This window comes from Sander lucioperca, chromosome 23 (assembly GCF_008315115.2).
Source record: "Sander lucioperca isolate FBNREF2018 chromosome 23, SLUC_FBN_1.2, whole genome shotgun sequence".
NCBI classification, from domain to species: Eukaryota; Metazoa; Chordata; class Actinopteri; order Perciformes; family Percidae; genus Sander; species Sander lucioperca.
The window spans coordinates 20,297,900-20,315,381 of record NC_050195.1 but is presented as its reverse complement, the minus strand read 5'-3'; the positions used below and the strand labels follow the sequence as shown (position 1 = coordinate 20,315,381).

The 17,482-nt window shown below is 39.5% G+C and overlaps 1 long non-coding RNA gene across 1 annotated transcript; it reads left to right on the top strand.

The window, feature by feature from the left end:
* The first annotated feature begins 4,151 nt into the window (after nt 1–4,151).
* Nucleotides 4,152–16,850, top strand: LOC118494368. Its single transcript, XR_004896496.1, has 3 exons — nt 4,152–4,678; nt 14,031–14,032; nt 16,839–16,850. It is a non-coding gene; the product is annotated as an uncharacterized LOC118494368 (long non-coding RNA).
* The last annotated feature ends 632 nt before the right edge of the window (nt 16,851–17,482 follow it).

The following is a 17,482-nucleotide window of genomic DNA, read 5'->3' as shown; positions in this document are numbered from 1 at the left end:
GGGGGGGGGGATTTCACATGTGGGACTGGCGAGTTAGCCTATAGCTAGCATGATGCCTTCTATTTCTAGATCTAGATAAGTTTACTGGTACTTATCTGAACTAAGGACATGATCACTGTCACTAGATATAAAGAAAACGTTGACTTTCACTCTGTGCTATTCACTGACAGTAAAAAAAATATGTCATTATTGTATGCGCTGCTGTTCGTAGATTAGCTCCAGCACTCGTTGCTGCATTGCTAAAAGATAGCAACTCACCAGGAGACTTCACCAACTCTCCACTCATTCTCATTCCTTTAACACTATTTGGAGACATTTTTTAAATGATATACATATCTTGAGTGCTTTATGTACCCATTAATCAACAATGGTGGTTAACCTGCAACATTGGCTTTAAGTGATATTGTGAAGACCTGCTGCATGCCACTGGTCCATGAGTTTGCGTATGTATTGTACTGCATCTGTAATGTTTGTGACCCTGTATCATTTTCTTCATTTGGACATAAATAAATGGTTAAAATGTGTGTCTTTGTGTGTGTGTGTGTGTGTGAGAAAGATAAAATTCTTTGGAATATGACTTCTTAAAGGTGCACAATGAGCAACCTGCCAATAATAAGTAGCTAACTGAACGTTAAGGTGAAAAGATGATCTATTATCTGTTTACTCAGATGTGACTTCTACAGAACTTATCACAACACTTCATGGGAATGTGTGTGTGTGTGTGTGTGTGTGTGTGTGTGCGCGCGTGTGCGAGAGAGACAGGTACACAGAGCAAAACACCACAGTCAGTAGGAGACAGACAGGTAGAGAGAGAGACAGGTACACAGAGCTAAACACCAGTCAGTAGGAGACAGACGGTAGAGAGAGAGAGTGTGTGTTTGTTTGTGTGTGTGTGTGTGTGTGTGTGTGTGTGTGTGTGTGTGTGTGTGTGTGTGCGTGTGTGTGTGTTTGTGCCATAGACTAGGGCTGAAACGATTCCTCAAATAACTCGAATAATATATATATATATACACTGTAATCTTGTGGGAGTTGAGGAGTTAAAACATATTGCTGATCTGCACCTTATCTTATATCTCAGTGGTGGCTTTTCTCCAAGTCAACAACTGAAACCATGCATTATGAAAACTCAAAATCAAAACTCAGAGTATCAGTTTGAAGATTGGTGGGAACCAGGATATCTTTTTCTTTAAACTGTTGGTGGTAAACATTCCAGCAAAGACACGCCTTATCTTTTGACAAACCCTGCTAAAAAACATGTTGAAACTTAGAGATTCACAGTGGACTTTAATTGAAGTGGATGTGAAAACAAGAATGAACCAGAATTCCCTGAAGGCAGAGTGAGAGTGCCAAACTCATGATGCAGATCCAAGAAGTAAAGGGAACTGAAAGCAGGACATATCTGAAACAGAACTTCTTACATATTAAGATTACAATTACATGTTTGTCAGTTCTAATTAGATACTTTCATTCTCTGCTGAGGACTTTCAGGAGAACGTTTATTTAAAATCTGCTACTGTATGTTATCACTCCCCATTACTGAAGCTGCTATAAATGGTTTAACAAAGACAATTAAAAAAAATAGACATAGCTACCTTAATTCTTCAGGCCAAGAATTGATTGAAAAAACTCAGTTTCCCATTTCAGGGTAAATCAACTCAGAGATCAGGGTTAGACCCAGTTTGTTAAACCTCCTTCCTGAAACGGTCCCCAGGAGTGTTTGAGTAGCTCGCAGCATAGAGCTGTGGACGTGAAAAATGTGTTTTTGCTCTCAATGGATCGAAACCAGCTCGACGCAAACTTGCAATAACTGTATTTTGTTAAATTTATTTTTTGTAGGTGGCTGTGATGTCGTGCTCACTTATACAATCATATTCACTGCAGTAGATATGAAATGAGACCTGGAAATCGCCAGTAATATGTTTGTGATTGGGTGACGAATCTGGTGAAAGAGGCAGGCAACGCTGCTGTTAGAAACACAATATACGGAAAGCAAGATTTGGCGTTAACGAGGTAACTTCAGGTTCAACCCAGGATTTTGTGTATTAGGACGGTGGATCACTTGTTACCGGGTTAAATCGCCGTGGTAACTTATGCTGAACACCTAACCTGCTCGGGAGCAGGTTATGTTGCAGATTAGAGATCAACCGGTGTAAAAGCACCGCCTACCGATCAATCAATACTCGATTGATAACGGCGTCACCGTTAGAAGATCCGGTGGAGCTCGGTAAGCGGAGAGAGAGAGAGAAAGAGAGAGAAAGAGGTGCGCTCAGAAAAGTCAAAACATTTAGAGACCGACAACCCCGTTAACATTCCCTGATGGGTATCTTTATGTCTGTCTATTCGGCAGTGTAAAACTTAAGATCAGGATTTTTTAACTTATTAGGAGGCGCAGAACGCCAAACAGCAACTTTTCGGCATTGTTCCAAGCAAAAAACAACCGTAAATATGACAAAGATTTAAGATTAACCGCCAGTGGTGGAGGAAGTACTGAATCTCTGTAGGCCTACTTAAGTAAAAGTACAAATAACCAGAGACATATTTACTTTAGTAAAAGTAGAAGTACCACAATGACAACCCTACTTAAGTAAAAGTAAAAAGTTGGCTACTTGCATAACGATTTATTCTCTTAATGTCTATATATGTATGTCTGAAAAATAAACAAAAAACTCTGTCTCGGTCTGTCCTCCATGTAATGAACCACCCTCTCTTTACGGAGTCGCTTTTCGAGACGTTCAGGACATTCAGGAAATGACAACCAGGCTGTAACCATCCGTAAAGCCTCAGAGCAGCTCAGCTCTCATCTCCACCTGTAGCAGCAGCACTCAGGGCGCTGCCAGCGGGTTCGGCAGCTCCACTACCCCGCGGAGGGCTACGGGGATTACCATCACTTGCCATCCCTGACCTGCTCACCCACTCCCACTTTGGGCCGGCTTGTGCCGTACGTGACGGTCAGGAAGACGTCTTGGCAGGGGGAAAAACTGATCAGAAAGAATATGAATGTAATGGGACGTTGTAGAAATGTAGCGGAGTAGACAAGTATAGATAATTGCTGCAAAATGTAACGAAGTAAAAGTCAAAAGTATGCACTATTGATTTCACTTAAGTAAAGTACAGATACGTGAAAAATGTACTTAAGTACAGCAACGAAGTATTTGTACTTAATTGTACTTATTTGTTACATTCCACGACTGTTGACTGCTAACAAGTGGTGCGTTCATGCCACCTAGGAATATCAGGGACCGCCCCTGTGATTACGTTGTTTTTCCAATATGGTCCAGCTGCGGCTCGACCACATTGTGAGCTGTAGCCGCTCACGCCACAACATCAGAAAGACTGATGCTGCAAGCTGGCTATCTACAACGTTATCTGTTGCCAGCCTTTAAATTACTAATTTCAGTTTTATGCTTTGTTTGCCTGTGAAGATCTGCATTTTAGCTTCCTGTGAGTTCCTTTCTGTAGAAACTACTCTCTTCTCACCTTATTAGCCCATTTTTGTTATGTGCTGTTATGCATTATTTATTTACATGTGCAATTCCATTTATTTATTTGAGTGCCTTGCATCATATTGCACCTCCATCTTGCTCATTGTGCTTGAACCAAAACTGTTAAAAAAAGAAAAATACAAACTGCAGCAGTAAGCAGTAGGTGCATGAACCAACGCCCAGTTGAAAACAGGGAGGGAGTGTTATAGGAAAGTGTTACAGAATATAAGTGTTAGAATATGAAACAAAATGATGTTCAGATATAGAATATGTGATGTACTGAGAAGACAACTCAGAACAGTAGTCCCAACACCTGCCAACCAAATCAGTCCATGTGCAGTTGTCCACTCCACGATCCACTGGCCAGTGTCGTTCAAATGATGTTTCTTGTATACACATCTAAGCCACAGTTATAGCAAGTCAATTTACTTACCAGTAAATTGCTCCTGTGCTTATGAGTCTAGAATTACACTGAGACAACTAGTCGGACCTGGTCTTATTTCAAAGAAACAGCTCAAAAACACTCCTGTGTGACTGTGGGGGATTGTGGCAGAAGGCCATGACAAAATCATTTACACCTTACAGAGTTCTCTTTCTATATGTTTCTGTTCTTTCAACGTTTTCTTTACGCTAATACACACATACTTTCATTTAACCAAATTTTTCATTCACACTGAATGAAACAGTTACTCACCTCTCAGTAGATCTGATCCTGTTCGTGACGCCAAATGATACGTGGCAATATCTGGAAATGAGATGAAGACTTTTAACAAATGCTGAGTACAATGAGTTCAGACTAATGCAGCTTTATTCACACAACAAACAAACAAACGTTCATGAAAGGGAGAACAGTTGACATGCACCAAATGTATATGCCAAGGTTTCTCTCCCGAGAGAGGGAGATAACCCTGTGTACACACTCCTAAGAGCATGTACCCATAGTGTCTCAACAAACATCAAAATAACTCCTCCTTTATACTTTTTTGGGGGCTTCACACATTCTAGTCTATCTATTTCAGTGGAACAGTTACTTTCAAACTATGCCTTTTATGGCCTATGCCTCTAATAGATTCACACATTCCAATCTATTCCTGTGGGTGAAGGTTGTCCCCAGACTAACCTTCTTGTGTAGCACACTACATACAAGATATGAAATACATTTGAAAACCTGAATGCTGAAATATCCAACCTATCAGGTATTGCTACTGCAGGCCCTGTGTGACTCTTTCAATCATGACTCAGCCTGCAGCCTTAAAAACATCCAGCACAGAAAGGGAATACATTGAAACACAATGGGTGGATTTAACTAGATTAAATGTGTAGCCTATAAAGCGAATCTAACCAGATATAACATACAACCCTATGAAAAATGTTACAGCAAAGATATAAAGTAGGAACAGTATTGTAACACCATAGCATTGCATAGATGCTTGGAGATTTGACAATGACAATAATTCCAAAAGTCTTGGATTTATTTGTCCGTCCAGGTGAGCTTGTTGCCGACAGTGTCTGCAGATCAGAAGGAAGAGCTCAGGGTGTCTCTAGGGTCACAGCAAAGTCCCAGCTTATTGGAGGACACAAAGGTGGGAGACAGCAGCTGTGTTTGTTGCATGGGTGCCAGGACCTCCACCCACTCCCATTGTGCCTTTTTAGTCTCAATGATGTCAATCTGCTTAGCTTGGGAGTTATAAACACAAAATTCCAGGTTTATTCAGATTTTGTAAACGCCTGTAGCTGAGTCCTGGTAATGCAACTACGGTCTGTGTGTGTTCTCCTTTTCCTGGGCTGGTCACAATAGAGCACATTTGAGTAGAAGGCTTTCTCAGGGTTCGTACACCTTTTCCAAGGTCAAATTCAAGCACTTTCAAGGTCCATTTGAAAGCTTTTTCCAGCACCTTACACCACCGTAAATTACATACCAATACATAGTCAAAATTATTATTTAGTGTTTTTATCATTAAGAGATAATGCTATAAACAGCCAAAATTGTGTTTCTATTAATTATGTTTATTCTCAATACAATTATCAGTAAGCTGCTGAAAATGATAGTTGTCAGTTAACTATGTTGCTGTATAAATCCTGAATTATCACCTTTAAAATGTTTAATCTCTGGTTCATAACATAACATAAGACAGCTATGCTAAGGCTAAGGCAAAAGGTCGTAACTTTGAAAATGAGTTATTGTAATTTTTAGGACAATAAACATAAGTTTGATCATGTAGACAAACATCAAGTTTCAATTTGGTTATTTTTGGGGGGGAAATAAGATGATGTTTTTGCCGTAACTTCAAAAAGCCAAGGGAAACTGTGGTAGAGCCCGTGACGTCAGATACTGCTTTATGCCTTTGTTTCACGAAACGTAAATGCCAAGATCAAGGTAATTCGAATAACACACGGGTGCATAAAAAAAAAGATAATCTTGGTAGCCTAACTTAAAATCCAGTATAGCTAGTGGTAGCCTTTAGCTTAAGGTGACCAGATTTCTGAGACAAAATCCGGGGACATTTTCAGCTCAGAAGCGTAAATACTCCCAAACAGGTAATGTTTTTAATCTTTGTAAACTTAAAACGGGGACACTGCCCCAGGGCCCCCTAGGGGGATCCATGGGCATGCTCCCCTGTAAGAAAATGTTGTCTATTTTAACGTTTAAATGCATCAATCTGGTGCACTTTGAAAAGAAATTCAGAGGATAGATTTGAATATTCTTATCTATGGGTGGAAATACTTGTGCTGTAGCCTGAACTATTTTGCACTTCAGAATTTTAACCATGCACACACAGGTGGAATAGTTTTTTCTTAATATTTTTGCATTAATGTCACTAGGAAGCATACCAGTAGAAATATATATTCATATTTGTAAGTGGGATATAAGTAAGTGGGATTGTCTGGAATCTGGCAATATAATAACCATTATGGTGGGATACACTGGCTAAGCAATTTACAAAAATGTCTGTGCTGACATAGTTTACATGAGAATACATTGGCCCAAAGTTGGAGACCATGTAGAAATTTTGTTGCAATTTCAAAACTGGATTCCCCGGGAACCGCTTGTTGTACCGATGCATGTGTTGAGTGAAGAGTTTGGGAGATATTTCACAGAGAGTAATGGGTGTGCAGAGATGTATGCATAATGCAAATATGATAACATTTCATGTAAGTTCAATGTTAATTTTCTCACAAACCATTTGTCACAGCAACTGGCGCTAATATCACTGGAAAGCTTAGATTCTGTTTGAGGTGGTTGTGCCAGACTCACGCCTTTAGCTGAGTCTCTGTCAGAGGGAGAGCAGGAGATGGTTGTGAAGAAGTTGGTAATTTCATGGCGCAGATTAACACTTTTGCATGCACTATATCCGTGTCACATTCTCATTAGGGGCTGAGCCCCCCTAAAGGTCTGATCCTAGAATCGCCCCTGCTGCTACTTCATACTTGTACTCCACTACACCTCAGAGGGAAATGTTGTAATGTTTACTGCACTACATTTATCTGACAGCTTTTGCTTTATTGCTTCAGGCTGGGCTTGTTTTTGCAACAGCTCATTAAATATCAGAGACAATTAAAGCTATTGAGGAAATATTTTCCTTTGACATTGGTCCAGTATTAAACGAGATCTCTGCAGTCGGAAACGGTGAAACAAGCTACAATGTAAGTTAATAGGACAATTGTCCAGCTTGTATTTACGTTCATAAAAGTGCTCGTTTTGCCACTGACAGGCTCAAATTAATATTTTAAGTGTCCGACAACATTATGGAAAGGATTTCTAAGGAGGTCGACCTTTCTGTTAAAGAGTAAGATCATTTTTTTAAACATAAAAAGTTCGCGAAATTGCGTTCGCTAAACCCACCAGACTCCATGTAAATAAACAGTAATTTTAGCATCGTAAAATATGGGCACATGCACGTTTAGGGTGCGCGTTTGGTCAATGTTTTCTTTCTTTTATTCCAATTTCGGGTCTGTCAGTCACAGTGAAAACCGGGGACATTTCCGGGGACAGGTCACCGAAACCGGGGACGTCTGGTCACCCTAAACTTTAGCTAGCGATGCAAACTAGTAGCCTAGGCTAACCTACTTGACAAACTACACAAACACTTTGCAAGCCATAATCAACAACTTATCCAGTAACAAGCGGTGCATTAGAGCATGACTTGTAGGATATCTTAATTCACAGCCCGTAATACAAGGCTACATGTACAACTGTATGGAACGCCAAAAAGCTCACATTACGTCACTTTCCTACCTGTTTTGAACGGTCAGGATGTCGTTTTATACGTCGTCTAATGACAAAACGCCGTAAAAAGCGCCGTGGAATGCTCATCTAACGCCGCTTTTTACGTGGCTCAGTACGCGTAACATAACGCGTCAAAAGACACATAGTATATATGATAATGAGTTCCACCCTGTCTTTTCCAAAGCCAATACATTTGGACTGTTATCACCCAATCAGTAAAGAACAACAACAGACCACATTAATCCAACCCAGCACAAGTATGAACAAAGCTTGGTGGATTTGGGAGAGTTTTTTTTTTTTTTGTACAGTCTATTTTTCTATTAGTTTGGCAATCGGTAAACTAAAATTGTAGGCAGATAAACTGTATTGTGTTTTCATTTAATAGGTTATCATTTGTGGAAGGTTTGCTGCAGATATAATTAACTAAAGGCCACTGATATTGTCCTAACTCGCTCTTGGTAAAATAAGTGCACCAACCTCCAATAATTAAAACCACAGACTTTCATCTCGCAAAATGAATGAGCTAGTTTTGACTGATATCGCTGCATTGTAGCTACATATTAAGTAAATAACGTCTGTGTTTCCCCCTACTTTTATTAACATAATAGAACCAATAGAACCATCCAGTTGATTTGAAGAGCCACAATCCAAACATAATGCAATATATCCACTAGGGGGCACTCACCCACTAGAAATTCGTTTTTAACAGGCTTTAAAGACTTAAAGTGTATACATCTGTACCAACAATGTATTGATGTAACAAGTTCACCAACATGCTTAGGCCTACTTCCTACATTATTAGGTACAAGGAGATGTAGCTAAGAGTACAAGTAAGTGGCCTAATGATAATAAAGTAAATAGTGACGTTATAGGCTTTCAACTGGGAGTAGCCTATATTGGTGTGTGCAACTGACTGTTCAGCAAATGCACAACTTGTGTATCAGCTTTCATTCTGCAGGTCTTGGTTTGGATGCAGCAGCACAGACGATTGGACCACTGGAGGCAGAACAGCAAGTGTGTTCCTACATGATGCACCTTGAAACCTGGTCTGGTAGAACTTCTCCACGAAGAGCATATCAGATTATGTTTTCAGCCACCTTCATGACATTGTGGATAGACTTCCTGGCCTGTGGAAAGCTGGGTTTCCATCCATTTTCATCATTTTAAGCACATATTTTAGAATGTTACTAAAAGAAATGTTAGTCTGTGCTTATATTATATTATGTTATAGTCTGTGCTGGGTTGGATTAATGTGGTCTGTTGTTGTTCTTTACTGATTGGGTGATAACAGTCCAAATGTATTGGCTTTGGAAAAGACAGGGTGGAACTCATTATCATATATACTATGTGTCTTTTGACGCGTTATGTTACGCGTACTGAGCCACGTAAAAAGCGGCGTTAGATGAGCATTCCACGGCGCTTTTTACGCCGTTTTGCATGATACGCGTATTGAGCCACGTAAAAAGCGGCGTTAGATGAGCATTCCACGGCGCTTTTTATGGCGTTTTGTCATTAGACGACGTATAAAATGACGTCCTGACTGTTCAAAACAGGTAGGAAAGTGACGTAATGTGAGCTTTTTGGCGTTCCATACAACTGAAATAAAATTTGCTTCTCATAAGCTAGCTCTCGCCTGCCAATGACAGTCCACTGACTGAAAACTATGCGAGTTGGTTGGAACCGCAACGACACACCTTCCACACACACCCATACGCCAGCAGCAGGAATGTAGTAATTTAGATACTGCCTTTTGTTGAACCCTTGTTAAAATCCATGGCAAACAACCGACGAGAAAGCAAATCCATTAAATCCACCACAAGTTTTTAAAACTCGCTGCCAGCTAGTCAAAATTCCCAGGTTGTTACAAGATGCCAATTCTATCTATGCAATCCTAGAGTTTAGTGTGGGTTAGTGGGGAAATTAAAGACACACACACCTCATTTCCATTCACCTCTAACCATGCTCAGTATTTTATCGGTGCCTATGAAAGAAATACAGTTACAATTTCAAGCATTTTCAAGCATTTCATCCAAAATGTAAGCACTTTTCAAACCTTGAAAACACAACATCAAAATTTAAGCATTTTCAAGGATTTCAACCACCCGTACATTACATAAAACTAATTTTCCTTTTTCAGATGCTCAGAGCTATTTGTCAAAAGTTCAATTACAAAGTAAATGTCCTGGGGACCATGTGTCAGGGTGTACATAAAAAGTAATCAGTTCTGTTTCTTCTGGTGTTTAAAATACAGTTTAAAATACATCTGACAATGCAGTAATGATGTTGTGAAATGTCATGTAACAATAATAATGAAGCCAGATATTCCAGACCGCATCTTGCCACATAAAATCCCATGGTCGGGATCATAGACTGTATAATATTAATATATACAGTCTATGGTCGGAATGCGTGTTCTTCTTCTTCTGTTATATTGGCGTTTGGCATAACAACTTGTTGCATGACTGCCACCAACTGTTGGGCGTAGCCTAGAGCATCAGGTGTGTGAAAACATGGAGGCCACAATGACAAAGGATTTGCTGCTGTTTTCTTATGCGAGCATACAAACAGCACATGGACAGGTGTTTGTTTGTGTTATCTGCAGGACAACAAACGGGAAAGGACGCGGATAAGGTGTTGTTTTTTATACATAGGCCTATTTATGAATAATTTGAAACATGTTATGTCTGTGTATGTTTCTTGGCAGAGGCGTTTGTCCACAATAAACAGTTTATTGTCATTGAAATATTTTCAGTGAACCAAAGTCGCCTACATCAAACGTCAGTTCTCAACAACGCGTCACCAACTGGGAAACTCTGTTAGCAAAATCTAGCCCGAGTTTCCCACCTCTGATTCCCACATGAAGTGACGTGAATGATGACATTTTCACTGGGAAAAATGTTTTTCCGATGCCCATGAACAACTAAACATGACTAAGGGCTGAACAGAAGAAACCTTATGGAAAAATAACTCACTAAGACGAAAACTCTCAAGAAGAGCTCCTCATACAAGTGTTTTTTTCTTTAGTTTATTCTTGAACAAAAAGTTGCTAGCCGAGTTAATTAGCTAGCTAATTATCCAGAAGGTTCGAGCAACTTGCTAACTCAGTGTGGTCAAACTGCGACTTCTTTTTAAGAAACTAACTCAGAAAGTGCCCTCTCTTATTCTTTTTTTTTTACTCTCTTTTTTTCGAAAATCTTTTGGACCATGGAAGAAGTGGAAGATATGCATATTGTAATGCATTCTTATGCCAAGAAATCCCAGAGTGACCAATTTAAATCAAACACTTCAACAATATCTAGCAAACTGAGATGTGTTTGGCCCCGTCAACGTTACCAGAAACTCCTAAACCGCGAGCAGCAAAGAAATCCAAGTTACGAACAAGCGACGAGAATGACTCTGAGCCTGTGTCCAACTCACGTCTGTTAACGGTAATGGAAAGAATTGAAAAAATGCAAGAGGAATCACTCAGACGTCTTCAGTCATTAAAAGTAACGGTTAAAGACAACACCAACTCCATCAAAACCGTCACCGATGTCCTTGACTCCGTGGGGAAACAAGTTGAAGACGTGACACATAAAGTTGTATCCCTGCAAAACAAAGTCAACATCTTAGAAAAGGAGAATGTTGTTCTCTGGGATAGGTGCGGCGACCTGGATGTGTACAAAAGAAGATGGAACTTGTGAGTTGCTGGCATTCCTGAGCAAACTGGAGAGAACTTTAAGAATATCATTGTTGACATTTTCAGCCAGGTCTATCCTGACAACGCTCATCATCTGGCTTACTCCGTGGACATTGTGCACAGACTGGGTCCCCGCTCTGCTCAGGTGAACTCCAGCCGTCGCATCATTGTGCAGTTCCTGTCAAGATTGCATAGGGACAAAATCTGGAATCAAGGAAAAGAAAATAAAATTATATGAAGATCTGACTCAGGAGACCAAGGACATCAGAAACAAACTGTAGCCGTTGGTTGAACAGGCGAGGAAGGAGGGGAAGAAAGCAGGCTTCAAAGGGTCCTTTGCATACATTGACGGTAAAAAAGTAATCATTTGTGAATGAAGGTTGTTTTACTGCTACTAGGCTGTCATTTTTGCCGGTGCTGTCCAAAATTTAACTTGGCCCACTCTTAAATGGGTAATTAAGTTACAAGGCTATTTTAGGTCTACTTCCATCCTACCTTCTGACCTATATCAGTGTAAATAGTACCGGTCCGGGACTTACAATTTTCGTTCCCAGGATCTCTTCCTTCTGTCTGTTCCAAAGGTTAGAACTGAGCTGGGAAAAAAGGCGTTTAAGTTTGCTGCTCCCTCTACATGGAACAAGTTACAGAAATCAATTAAACTTAATGAGCTGGTCTCATTGGTCGCTTTTAAGAGGATGTTGATTGACTTGGAGGCAGCCACATCTGGCTGTAGATGTTTTGCCTGATGTGTTTAGGATTGTGGTTGACTTTGAAGGATTTGCTGTTTCAGTTGTTATATGTTATGTGTGGTTGTACTGCTGCATGTCTTGGCCAGGACACTCTTTAAAAAGAGATTTTTAATCTCAACGAGTCTCTTCCTGGTTAAATAAAGGTGTAAAAAAAAAAAGAAGTTATTAATAGATTCTCATAGACAACAATCTAGTCTAATTTTGTTTTTTAATGTGCGGATCTCATAGGCCACTACCGTTAATCGCCAGAATATGACACTTATGTTATGTGATTTGATATCACCAATCTTTTTTATTTGTTTTTTTATTTTTTTGGAAGTAAAGAAGAGGGAGTTTAAGTCGTTAAAGTATCCTAGTGTTGAAATGAATAAGTTATTTCTTGGTGTTTATTCAACAGTACATATTATCGAGCAGGATGGAAAACATGCTCTTGCTATTTTGACCATAGGTTTTGTTCCTCTACTGCAGAGTTAGTCTGCTATTAAGTGTTCATAGAGGGAAAAATTGTAATTTTCTCTAATTATCTGTGTTTCCTTCACAGTATTGTTCTATGTCTTTGTCTTTATTGTCAATTAATGTTAGGGGTCTGAAAGATAATGTGAAACGCAAGGCTTTATTTTTGTTTGCAAAGAAATACAAGGCAGATTTTTATTTTTTTCAAGAATGTCACTCAACTCCAAATAACTCTAAGTTCTGGAAATCACAATGGGGGAACGACATATGGTTAGCACACAGATATGAACATTTGGAGTAGGGATTTTCAAACACAACTGCGCAAACAAATGGAGCAATTGGAAATGGATGCTCAGATTGAAGCCTCAGGTGCAGAAATTGCAGTTTTGCAGGCCTGTTCAGATCAAGATGGAATGGAATCCTATTTTTAGAAACACGTGGCAAAACAAACTGTCATTTCGGATTCAAAGCTCAAAGAGTCCAGGATGGAAAATAAAACCTTACCCGTCAAAAGAGCAAGGATTGAAAATGTTGAACATGCAATTAATCAAAATTCCACAATACAAATTCTGCAAAGACAAAATGAAATATCTGAGATGTTAATACAACAACAAAGGGCAAGTAAACTACCACCAAGAGAGATACCAGTGTTTGAAGGTGACCCATTAAAGTCCAAAGTTTTCATGCAAGCCTTTAAACACTGTGTGGAAGACAAAAGTGCTTCTAAAGGGGACTGCATGTATTTTTTTGGAGAGATACACTAGAGGGCGCCCACGGAACCTTGTGCAAAGCTGTTTACACATGAGTCCTGAAAGAGGTTTCAAAGCAGCCAAAGCTCTCCTACAAGAACACTTTGGCAATGAAACAAAGATTGCGGCAGCTTATATTGAAAAGGTGCTCAAATGGCCTGTTGTTAAAGCTGAAAATGTGTCTTTACTCCAGGATTACGCCTTATTCCTGCGTGGATGCAACAACGCAATGTCTGATTTGCAGGACATTAGAGAACTTGACATTAGCGCTGCCACTAACGACTAATTTTCTAATGACTAATCTTAACGACTAATTTAAAAAAAAAATCAAGTGAAAAAAAATCAAGTGTTTGTTATTTCGTCCATTTAATTTTGAACTCAACTGAAGGGCCAAAACATAAAATGTCACTTGTGCCATAAACAATATAAATAACTTAAATGTTACCAAATAAAAAAATGAAAAATGCAGATATAAATGTAATTTAAAAAAAGAAATAATTATCGATTTTCAAATATTGCACCTGTCAATACAGAACAAAATATTCTGTAGCCTATTTTGCCGTCAATACTGCCGACGTTGTCTTTGCTGTAGATCAGATCAGTATATATTTATGTTTAACATGAAGTATACTACTGCTTGAGTGTAGTAAATCAAGAAACATACATGTGTACAGACAAGGCTAGCAGCAGCAGTGCCGCGTCAGACTTGATTCTGGTGTGTAAAGACAGAAAAATCCACGCAGCTGACACACAACAGAAACACCACGCTCACACCACGCAGGCAGTGTGTAGTTGCTCGCGTTTACACTTGCGTGCATGGCGGGGTTTAAAACATTACTGCCAAAGTCTAAGGGACCGTTTGGTATTTATGGAATGGACCACCGGAGGAAAATAGGGGAGGGTCATGTCTTTTTTTTTGCTGAGGGGAGGGTCATCCAACATTTTTTAGTCTGGGTGGGGGGGTCACCCAACTTTTTTATTCATGAAAAGAGCAAAATTTCAAAGTGGCTTGTTTGGTGTATTTTTATCCATGTAGCTCTCAGTCTCGGCCCCCTAGCAGATGGTCTGACCGCATACGCGGAGTTTGCTGGGGGTGGCTCAGACAGGTAACAGACAGGTAATTGCATTGTTTAAAAAATGAGTGGAATAATTACATCTGGCATGACCAGATATTTTAAAATTTCTTAAATAACACAAAACAACTAAATGGTGATAGTTAATACATCTGATTTCATATACTGCTTTAGTAAAAAAAATATTACCTGGCTGATGATGGGAGCAGCAGGACGCAAAAAATGAAAGTTACTGTTGCACTAGTCTGGACATCTTGCCATGCCAACCTTGCAATAAAGGTTTCCTAAATGCCATGTATATACATGTGATGTCAGCTTACAAATTGATTGCGGGTTTTGTGTAGATTTGGACTTTTATACGTTTATTCCACATTGTTTAAACGGCGAAGTGGAGAGGCCTCGTATGTGACGCTCATATCGGCCTTGCTGGATACACCGTGTCATTTACCTTTTTGTGGATCTACTGATCGCTGTGGATTACTTTTTTCCATGTCATTGGATTACGGCAAAATACGGATCTTTTTTCTCAACGTGTTTTAACGTTTTATGGTGAGTTTGGAGAGGCATCTCAACAGATTGTAGGTCCAACACTGATTGTTCACTGTTACATTTTAGTTGAATTTAAGCGTCTGTCTATTGCGTTCCAAAACAGCCGTGCCGCGATTGGATTTCATAAGGGCGAATTGTTACATTGTTACAATGTAACTTAAAATCTGCTTTAAAAATAAAGATATGTGTTTTGGAATATAATGTTCAGCTTCGGCAGCTTTACCTATGTGCTAAAATATACAATGACGAAGCCCAGTGACAAGTCCATAGCAACCGGTGTTGAATTGGTTATATCCCAGCGTCCTTTGCTGAATGGTCTCAATGTTTTATTGTTCTATTTCATATGAATACTAGTTTACTAGAGGAGTAACTTAGTATTTGAAGTAATGCAGTAATGCATGAAGTGTGCATTTAGTTTCCATGCCTATTGTGTTTCCACAACAATGTTAGTGAGTAAATCTACTGAAATGGCCACCACACCATAACAGAGGAGTGTGATTTATAAGATGAGAATGCAGAGGTTAACTCCTGTATGTCATGGCTGTGAAAATCAATTGATATCTGTTCTATTTTTCTAAGTGCAAACTTGCACGCAAGGGGAGGGTCATGCTTCATTTTCAAATCATTTAGGAGGGTCATAGGAAAATTATTACTGATGAGGGAAGGGTCATGTCTTTTTAGGTTAGAGTCCACAAAACTCCTTCGGTGGCCCCTTAATTAAATAACGAACAGTCCCTAATCTAATTCATTTAGATTGACTGCATACGAAAAAGTACTAGGCCTACGCCTACGCTACTATTCTGAGGCTGCAGCACCATCATTAACAGAATTGTAATCCATAATCTTTTATTTCAAAGCGTTTACATCATTCTCCTGCAATACTATGGAACTCCTTTTAAAAACGTTTAAAACACGTTTCAGAGCGAGTCACACTCTTCTGACGGCGCTTTACTATACAGTGGCTTTACTAAAATGCTCCGCATCACCAATGTTGTAAAGATAAATGCCATTTGCAAAAAAACGTAATGCGACACAAATAATCTGCTGGGATGTAAGAGTGTCACGTCTAGTCTTTGTCACTAGAGGGTGACGTTAGTGATATGAGGACGGATAAGGTTATGTAGCCTAGGCTACATAACTGATGGAAGAAAAACGATAGGCTACCCCTCAAATAGGAAGTTATATAAAAATTAAAATGTCTGGGTTTCAATATCATCTCCCGACATATAACACCCTGCGAAGTAAAGTAGCTTCTTCATCAATGGGATCGTAGACAAAAGGAAATTCCATGTTAATAATGCCATTTTAATAAACCAACAATTTTTTTTAATTCATGCCGATAACAAACTGCGCTAAAATGCGCCTGATACAGACTGAATGAATGAGGAAACGAATGAGCGCTGTGTCAGAGGGAGGAGACTGAGAGAAACTCGAGGATCCTTGAAGAAAACCTGCTCCCGACCAGGTTAGGTTCACAGGCTCAGTTACCATAGTAACTGACTCTAAGGTTAAGTTACCTCTCTTTCTGAAACAGAAAACCCAGAGTTATCCTCATCTCAGGGTTAACAAACTCAGAGTTTTCACTAAACCTGCTTTCTGAAATAGGACCCTGTTCTGTGTAATTAGGGCCCGAGCGCCGACAGCGGCGAAGGCCCTATTGAAACTGAAGGAATTATTATTACACCAAATGAATTGGCTTTTTGAGGGGCTTAACATATTCAAAAACTCACCAAAATTGGCGGTCGCATCAAGTCTGGTGAAAATTTACGTATTTTAAGGGTTTTGGGAATAGGCGCACAAAAATGGTTTGCTAGCGCCCCCTACAAAGTTAAAGAAATTGAGCCCCTGCAGTGCGTTTAATGTAGACTCACGAAAGTTGGTACACATATGTAACATGTCAAGATGTACAAAAAACGTCATTGGAGCCATACCCTAAGCCCAACAGGAAGTCCGCCATTTTGATTTCAAAGTTTATTTATTTATTCTAAAATTAGTGTGATTTTGGCCATTTCCACATTTAACATTTAACGAACTCCTCCTAGAGATTTCATCCGATCAACTTCAAATTCGGTCTGTGCCATCTTAAGACGTTAAAGATGAAAAGTTGTTGAAAGAAAAACTTTTAGTCATAGGGCGTGGCTGTGGCGGGGCGGCCATTTTGTGCGTTTCGCCATCAAAACAGGAAGTGGGTGTAACTTGAGTGTACATTGTCCAATTGGCTCAAAACTTTTCAGGATTCATAAGAGTCCAACCCTGAGGACAAATAAAGGACGATATGTACTTAAAGTCATAGTGCCCCCTAGTGGCAACAGGAAGTAGGCCTAAAAGTCAAGGTGCTATACTTTAACGAACTCCTCCTAGAGATTTTATCCGGCGGACTTCAAATGTTGTCTGTACCATCTCAACACCTTAAAGATGAAAAGTTATTAAAAGAAAAACTTTTCGTCAAACGGTGTGGGCGTGGCGGCCATTTTGAGTGTTTAGCAATGAACAAAGAAATTGTTGTAACTTGAGTGTACG